Source organism: Epinephelus lanceolatus, chromosome 7 (assembly GCF_041903045.1).
Source record: "Epinephelus lanceolatus isolate andai-2023 chromosome 7, ASM4190304v1, whole genome shotgun sequence".
Lineage (NCBI taxonomy): Eukaryota > Metazoa > Chordata > Actinopteri > Perciformes > Serranidae > Epinephelus > Epinephelus lanceolatus.
Window position 1 is genome coordinate 19,146,591 of NC_135740.1, and position 9,457 is coordinate 19,156,047.

A 9,457-nucleotide genomic window follows, 5' to 3' on the forward strand; every position below is an offset into this window, starting at 1 on the left:
GAACTGAATTGAATTGAATTTAATTCAAATATCTCAATATCAATATTGTCACAATATTGTAGGGTTAACTTTGGTGCTTTCACAAAATATTCACACAATGACATTTTTGATTGATAACCATCACTAATGTGAATTTAATGACTGAGTGGGTAAAGTCACAGTAAACAAAACAGCTAGAACAGTCTGATAAGTTCAGAAAATTAGATCACTTTACTGCAATGCAGCCTTTAAAGGTATAATATGTAGTTTTTCTATATAAAAAATTCTAAAAACGACTAAACCAATATTATATATTTTGTTTAGTTGTGTACTTTGATTATCAGAAATGTTTCCAACAATTTTTCAAACCCAGATAAATATGAAATATTAATAACAGTTACGGACCGTGTCATTAGGTCGCAATGGCGGCGTAACTCCAGTTACCATAGACATTAAATGAAGGAGAAGAAGAAGAAGCAGACCGGCTGAGACGTCAGAGAATGAACGTTACTGTTGCTAGGCTAAGCTAACTCATCATGGATCATGGTTATGCATTGACTGTTGCTGCACCTTCTGACACCGAAGCTGTCCCGGTAAACAAGCCGGTAAAACGGAAACGTACGGGTCAACCAAGCGATCCCAGAAGAATTTGGGATAAGAAGAAAGCTAAATCCAGGATAAATATTGGTGTGGCCTTTCCAAGATGGAAAGAGCTTCGTGAAAATCTAGGACTACAATTCTACGCCGACCTCGCGTGTGTTCTACTAGACAGGTAAGCAAACATCTGCCTGATGTTATCAAAATATTAATCATTTCCACCAGTGTATTGCAAGCACTGCTGCCCGCCGAGGCACCAGCGCTGCGGAGCAGTGTGGAGCGGAGGCTGGCTAACCACAACATCTAACGATAGGTTTCTATAATGTTGAGCTGATGCTGGTAAATGAACTGCATTTATAAAAGAGGCAGAGGAATAGCTAAACATAAGACGCACTGAGCAAGAGAGCAGCAGAGAGGGAGAAGCCATCGCTAACTGTAAAGCTAAGTAACTAGCAGATTGCTAACCGCTCAGCTAAAGTAAGTAGCATTTCTGAATAGAGTGTAAATACCTGAGGTTAGCGAGACAATCGCTAAAAAAGAGAGCCATGACTTTAACACACGGAAAACCGGACATTATAATCAGTTTATAAAAAAACCCCGGACACCCTGGACGGGACATGAAAAGTGGACATGTCCGGGCAAAAGAGGACGTTTGGTCAGCCTAAGTAACGTTACTACTGATAGTTAGATCAGAGTTTGACGATCCGGTGCAGGTACCAGATAGGCTCGGGCTGCTACACCGGCCGACGGACCCCATTTGCATAAAGTGAAACATAAAGTGAATATAACTTCAGTAATATACCTCGTCCATGAGCATTTCTCTGCTGCTGAAGCTTGCTCTGCCAAAAAAACTGCCACAGTCGGTTTCAGTTACATGGAGTGAGGAACATTAGATCTGTATCTGTTATATAACTACAACTCCCATGATCCCACGCTACTTCATGACGTCATCCAACTCCATCTTCTGTTATGGTTTTGGTTTGAGACCCCTAGCGGCAGAAAATTACATATTGCATGTTTAAAGCTGGTGGAAGACAATACTTAGGATATTACAATTTCTAAAATCTAAAACAATAACTAGTTGCATATCAGGATATCAATATATATAGTCTAATATTGATATATTGCCCAGCCCTACCTACTGTAGGAGCCCATGTAAAACCAAAATTCAATATCCTGTTACCAAACAAATGTACTTATTTTAACCTAAACAGCAATCTTTTTTTAAATGTAACCCCATAGTTTTAATGTCCCAACCTAAAGAAACTAAAAATGAAACCTAATGGTCATTTAATGACCTGATAACGGCATTCTAGAACCCACTAGTAGGTGTAGCAGGCCCCTTCTAACCCATATGTGTAATAACCACTGATAACAGCCATTTAATGGGCTGATAACATTTGAAATGGGTGCACAAACGTAATTTTGTCTAACAAACATACTTTTTTTTCTTATTCCTTATCCTGTGACCAACCAGATTTATTTTGGGAGCTCATGCTTTTCAAGCAATCAGTGTGCAAAACACATCTGTCTCGTCCAGGTGCTGAGTCCAAAAGCTATACAGTGATTTCTAGTTTAAAAGGGCTCACTGCACTGTAGAATGCTTCCTTTGCCTCTGCCTTGTTACATTAAGAAACAGTTCTGAGCATAAATTGGCTCTTCATCGTGATGTTAAAGGACAATCATGGACACAGAGGACCCATTATCTTTGATACTACAATGTAACCTTGCTTCTTTTCATTTTCTGTTTTACATGATAAGCATTTCACCTTCACCCATGGTGTCTCCTGTTGTCCTTGGTTTTGTCTGCTTTTTTGTACAAAATATTAAAGTATAAAACACATATGGATGCATCAATCAAACAATACAATGTTGTGAGTCCAAGGGAAGCATAAAGCCAATGTTATAGCTTTAATGTATTATTGGTGGGCACCCGGGTGGGTGCAGAGTGAAAACACTCGCCCACCACTGCAGCGTTCAGCTATAATCCTTGGCTCCAGTGTTTCCAGCTCCATAAAACCCAACTGGCAGCGTTCCTTGTTGCCACACTGGTGACTCCTACTGGTTGGTGGGGACGTCTGTATGAAGCTGCATCAAGATCTGCAGGAGATTCTTTGAACCTCTGCATGCGCTGCACCCTCCTGGTGAAGCTCCTCGCTGTCAGGTGAAAAGAAGCAGCTGGTGCCTCCATGTGTATCGGAGGAAGCACATTGCCGGCGTCTGCACCCTCCTTAGGAGAGCAGTGGGCGTTACCACAGCAGGTTGTGCGGTACATGGGGATTTGGCCTTTATAGATGGGGGAAAATGCCCAGAAGAAAACCAACATATATAAAAACATCAGCACATAACACTATTGGAGCTGACAGACGCCAAAAAGTGCTTGTCACATACATTAAATATTCACAACATGGAATCATTAATAGTTGGACTACAACACAGTTACCCCAGATTAAACATCTATTAACCGGATCAGAATTTTCACCCTTTTATCTCGAGATTATTTTAGGTTATGAATCAATTATCTAAAGATCACAGGAAAACAAAGCCTGTTATGTAGCGATAACAAAACAATTCTTCTGTGATAAAGAGAAAACATGAATATAATTTATTGGCCCATCCTGTCCGTGTCATACTGCTGTGAGACAAGAACAAAACTGACTCAGTATGACACATCTGCTCAAACCCTTCTCATGTGTGATCAGAGGCTTGGCATCCAGTGACTTGCAGATACAGAAGCAGGTGTTCGGATAAATTCTTAAATCAGCTGCAGATTGCCTCAGAGCTTTAATCTAATGGGTTGCAATGCATCAAGGCCATACGTTTTAAATTTACAATGATGACTTCAATTTAGCTAGACTCATTTTCCAGCAAAAGAGGAAAAAAAAGTGTGAAAATTGCTTTTCATGTCAGAGATTTAAACACTTAATAGCTTGAACATTCAATATTTTTCTGTATGATCAGCACTGGTCACATTTATATTTCAGCTGCTTTGCTCACATGACTTGACTCACCTCTCAATCTGTCTTTTTCTTATCATTTAGTGCGCTGCCTCACATCAATCCTACCCCGCTGAGAAACTAAATTCAGTAATCATAGAAATGGGTTCCTCTGGTGAAAGACACATAATGAGAGGGGGTGAATTAGTATTGTAGGAAGGATGCAGTTAAACAAGCATTATGCAGCTCAAACTCAATGATATTTGGAGAGCTATTCCAAGAGCCCATCAGTCTTGGCCAGATGTTGGAGGCTGATAAGAGACTCTGCACTCAAGGAGCTCTTCCTTATTCTGTCAGTGCCTCTTCCCATGAAAGAGACTCCAGGAAGGCAATGGCCTAAGGAGATAGAGAAGCACTTGCCATTGTGGTTAAGTGTCACACAGATGTAAAGAAACAACAAACCTAGTTGAATAAAACATTCGGTGCAAACACTGTACAGTGTGGAAAACACATTTGATTAACAAAGTGTAAAAAATGAGAGAAAAAAAAAACAACTCCAGTGGGGTAAAACTCGCTGTATGTCAAGGGGCAGAACATTCTGATGGAAAAGACGTTCAGGATGAAATCGCCATGAACTCCCCATGAGGAAAATGGAAACGCATCATGTCGCATAAGATAAATGATGTGACATAGTTCAAGGGATGAGGAAAAAGTGTCTACCCCAGTTTCACTATTTGAATGCCACTGCGTGCTGCGTCACAAACCCATCACGCGCTTTGGCTCCCCAGCAAACACTCTTTGGCCTGAGTGTGACAGAGGCGGTGTTATCAGCTGCACAGGCTGACACACTTCACTCTCTTGCCTCTGGCTTTGCACAGTCAGAACCATGCGACCGCAGCAGTCAGAACAGCGTGGCAGGAAGACATCTTCACCACATGAGGTTTGAGCTACACGGAATAGGCCGTCTGCACACAGAAGGGTACCCCGCACTTAATACGCAAATTCAGTGGATACTGGACAAACATGTTCCAGACCATGTGCACAAGCCAAATCACAGGGCGCTTCTGGTTAATCATGCTGTCAGCGCAGTCCTGTGGGCGTTCGGAGGGTTGTATATGGTCTAGTGCTTAAATGATTAGATGATTACACAATAAATCAGAAAAATTAGAAACACTAATGTGATAATTGATTAGACATTGAAGTCATTAAAGAAGCACAAATAAAAAAGAGAATGCTAGTTTCAGTACGGTTGGGACAATTTTCAAACCGGTTTGATATAAAGCCAAACACTAGACCTGACTGGACTTCCAAATTTTACCACTAGGTGTCGCACTTGACTCCGCAGCCAATCCTGAGTGGAACATAATACAGTGTTTCCCACAAAATTTGAATCTATGTGTGGCGGCAGGTGACAGGGGTTGCTAACTTGCCTTTTTGGGGGATTTTCTTGTGGATCAGTCTGCGCTCCCTATCTAATGTCAGAGGTTTTTGCTGGTCCCTGAACGTAGCACAGGCCAAACTCTTCATGGGTCCTTTATTTTCATCTCAGTAGCAGTTTGTGAAATTTTGAGTGGATAATGTGGATAAGGATAGGGTGGATAATCAGTCAGTTGATCCACTCAAGGCTGATCAGATCAGCTCAATGGATGACAGGAGTAGTTGTTTGTGGGTCAAAGCAAACTTTTAGACCCTGAATAATGAAAGGCCCAGTTTCTCTTTCATTGCGCCTGGTGTTCTGCTGCTCTGTCTGTGACCAGAGTATGCTCTGCACTGCAAGAGTGTAGATGAATGAAGAACTGAACGGTACCAACAGCGCTCCTAATTAATGGACCAACTCCAAAATTAGAAAACCAAAATGTGGTGATAGATGCATGCGTGGGAAAATGGCAAACAAGCATCCAACTATCATGTTGCATTTTGTAACATAGGAGCTCTCCGTCCACAATAAATCTATTAAATATGCACTTCTGTTACATCATGTCAACAAACCATGTAGACCTAACTATTATCTGTGCACTCGACAATAGACTGGAGACGTAACCACTTAAAAGATGGGTGAGAACTTGCTATCTTTCTATGTTTGTATTTTCAAGCAGCAAACACACTTGTTATACTGTGATATTTACTTTAATGATGAACAATATAGCAACAGCAAGTAGGTTGTTATTAGCAAAAGCAGATCTCTGGAGTGCTCCCTTCAGCCAGCTGCCAGCCTTTTTAGGTTTTTGTAGTGAAATAAGAAGGTATCATGTAGAAAACTCCTTATTTCAACTTCATTAATCAGCTGTTCATCGTCCATTGTGGTGCTTTCAAAACAAGCAACAGGAATAACTAGAAAAAAGACATCCAATGAAAGTTCAGCTCAAAATTGCACTTGTAGCCAGTTAGGACATTTCTTTCATTGGCTTCAAATTCAAAACGTTGTCAAATTGGCGCAGCTTTAGTTTTCTTGGGAGACTGACTCTGCTGCGTCTCGTCAGCCAAAAAAACACATACACTTTCTAGCAAACAAACACAGTGTGCACCGCTCATCCCCCCTCCCGCCTCTACTGATATGTAATCTCCTTCATGTTGCGTTGCTCAGCCAAGGGTCTGTCAAACACCAATGACTCCATTTGTCACACAAACATATAATGTTAATCCCATTGCCATATTGCTTATTACTAACACAATACAAGTTGGATTTAGCACTGTGATGCTGTCGGCACAGGTTGCTAATGTAGGCTGCTTTTTAATTTGCCTGTTTTTTAGAATGCACTTTTTTAAAATGCCAGTTTGCCTAAAATCATATCAGTTTAAGCTCGTACACCAGACCAGCAAAAACAGAAATTGACCCAACTCTTAAGTTTTAGCTTAAAAAATGCTTCTAAAAATGCTAGTTTACGCCTCTTTCTCTGCTCTAGGCTATATCAGTATAAATAAATACAGTATTAGTTTGGAAAAAATTAATACAAGAACTTGGACTTTTTTGACTATTGACAAAATTACATTTTATACAGTTACTTATTATTGATTAACTATAAAATAACAATTTGATTAATAGATAAAAATGTACACATATGTGTACATACATACAATATATATGTTCACTGTAGTGGAAAACATATTAGGCCGACAGCTAATACAAAATCTGAGTCTCATATCCCTTGTGTGGTGATTAAAGACCTGCCTGATAATGAAAACATCCCACCATATTCCACAGTAGGAAGACAGCTATCCATAAAAGCCATAGCAAAGGCTTCATGTCAAATCCCACTTGGGTACCACTGGCTGAATTTCAGATGCCTTCATTACCCCAGGCTTTTTTTCCCCCTGCCTAACATCTTCTGCACAGCACAGACAAATAAGAAAAAAACACCAGCCACATCACAGCTCTGACTTAGGTTAGGTTTCAGTGACCCAGTCATTTTAGACCTCCAAAAGGGAGTGCCAAAGGTTGAACAGTGGAGGCAAGTTACGGTGGAAAGAATAAAGAAATTAAATGCAGCCAAGAAAATGCTAAAAACAATCCCTCAGCAGCAGTAGCAGCAGTGATAACAACAACAGCCTGCTATTTTCCCTTCCCCCATGGCCTCTGTTGCCATATCCCAGTAATAGGAGATGGGTGTTGCTCACTGCCTGCGTGCCTAATCGAGAGGAAAACAAACTGGTTGCTACAGATAATGGGAAAGGTGAAGCAAAATACCATTAATAGTCAGCGATCCTTTTAAATAATTAACAGTGTCCACTGTGTCACGTTAGCAGCACTGTTCCTGTGATTGATGTTCCAGCTATTATGGGGTGTTAAGATAAACCTGCTAATGTAGAGAAATCAATCTTACATATTATAATGTATGATAGATATTCTCTGTGAGTAAATACTACAGTTTAAGGTGATTTAACAGCACCGTTACATAAGGTTTTGTGTAGGCTGAAGAGCGAACATGATGAGCAGCAGTAAATGTGCATGTTCATAATTTGCGGCAAATAACCATAACTACAGGCGTATTAGCACGGCAAGGAAAATATTTATCTTTATGTAACAGACATACATGTTTTCAGGCACATTTAGAGCATGATATTAAGCTAATGTTAGACCCCTTGTGCTTTGATTTCTAACATACAGGAGGCATGAACGCAGCATTCAAGGTCAGGCATTTGAACAACACACTAAGCCAAAAGCACATGATAAACGATAAACATTCAGTAGATAGTCTGTGCCATTCTTCTTAATAATGCACTCCTCATCTCTGCAGTTATAATGAAACATTCAGTAGCTGGGAGTATGAATATTGTATGTCATTTATGGATCAAAGAATCAAGAGGTCAGGATGCCATGTATGCTTTTTAGTTTAAGTGTATGCGTGTGGCGGTGTATGTCCGCGCTGCTGTGTTTGTGTGTCTGTCTGAATGTGTGTTCCAGTGCTGTTTGTCATGAGGGAGGCTCCTGCTGTTTGTTAGTCCCTCACAGACTGTAATGCTTCAGTTATCCCATTGTTAGCCGCTTCTACTGTACCTGCAATTAAATTTCCAAAGTCAGAGGAGCTTAACTAATTACTCCCAGCAAATGCCCCTTCTTTCCAATGCAAATAACACCGCAATACGCTCTAATAGTGCAGGAAGCCATAACATGGGCTTGGTGAATCTTGCACTGTCAATCAATACGAAATTGGATTTGCAACATAATGTTATGTCAGCTATTTCTGCGCATTCATTTGACAGATAAAACTGTAATCTAGCTAATGCAATGCTCTCAACAGAATAGTTTAGCAGTGCAAGTTGAAATGAAGCCACTTTTCCCTTTTTGCCCGACTGAACAGCACCCAACAAGTCTCAACTGCAACATTTCTCATGTATGATAGTGACGAGAGCTTGACAAGGCCAAGACCAGGCGGCTTGTCTGCACATGAATAAGAATGGAGCATTTTTCAAATACAAATCACCCTGGAAACATCACCTTGGAATATGAAGTTTAATGGAAATTTTCTCCCTTTTGACGCATATTTGCATATTCTCATGTAGCGTGCTGTCAGTGGCAGCAGCGGGTGGCGGTGGAGTGCAGAGACGCTCCAGTGTTTGTTGAGCTCTGCCGACAACTATTGCCATAATTATATCAGGACATCTGCAAGGCCACTGCCGGGCCTATAAACATCACCTGCAGACCTTCGAAACCATCTCTGCACGCTTGTGTGACTCTGTAAAACACTGTGTCAACGCTGGAGCCATCTCAGAGAGGTTTCCATCAGCGGTGACTCACAGGAGAGAGTGTGAAAGAAAAAAGAAACAGCAAACAAAGCCATAAAACACCCACATTGTCCATTTTTCTTTATCAGTGTGTTACAGCACAAGTCACTTATTCTTTGTATTAAGATTCTATGTAAAGATAGATCAGCTATGGGGAATATAGGTGAGCAGTACAGCTGGTGATAATGGTGCAATTGACAAAATATGAAACAAGCTTTTTAAAGTGCAAATAAAAGTCAGCAGCAACATAGTGCAGTAGATTTAAGCAGTGTTCCCATCTCTAGTGTGAATGGCATGAGGGTTGCCTCACTACATACGTTGTGTGAATAATATATTAAGGCGTGCTGCAGATGCACAGCAGTGCATTATTTACCGATGCCAGCAGAGGAGAAGACTCAGATGCTCCACTATATGTCTTAAGCATACAGTACGCACCTGACAGCTGAGGGGTTATTCTATAAGCACTTTAATCACTTCAAGTGTTCATAAAGATTTAAGGTACTGCTTGCAGTTTAACTGATAACCACAGAGCTGTCATGGCAGACTACGATGCACGCTGTGGTTGGCGGTTTTTGTAAAACTGATCCTCTTGCAATATTGAGCTGCAATTAAAAAATAACTAAAATAAAACTAGAATCATAAACTCAACACCGACTGTGCTAAAGCAAGATTTTTTCCTGTTTTATTTTTAACACCCTGTGTCCGGGACATTTCTGTGACAT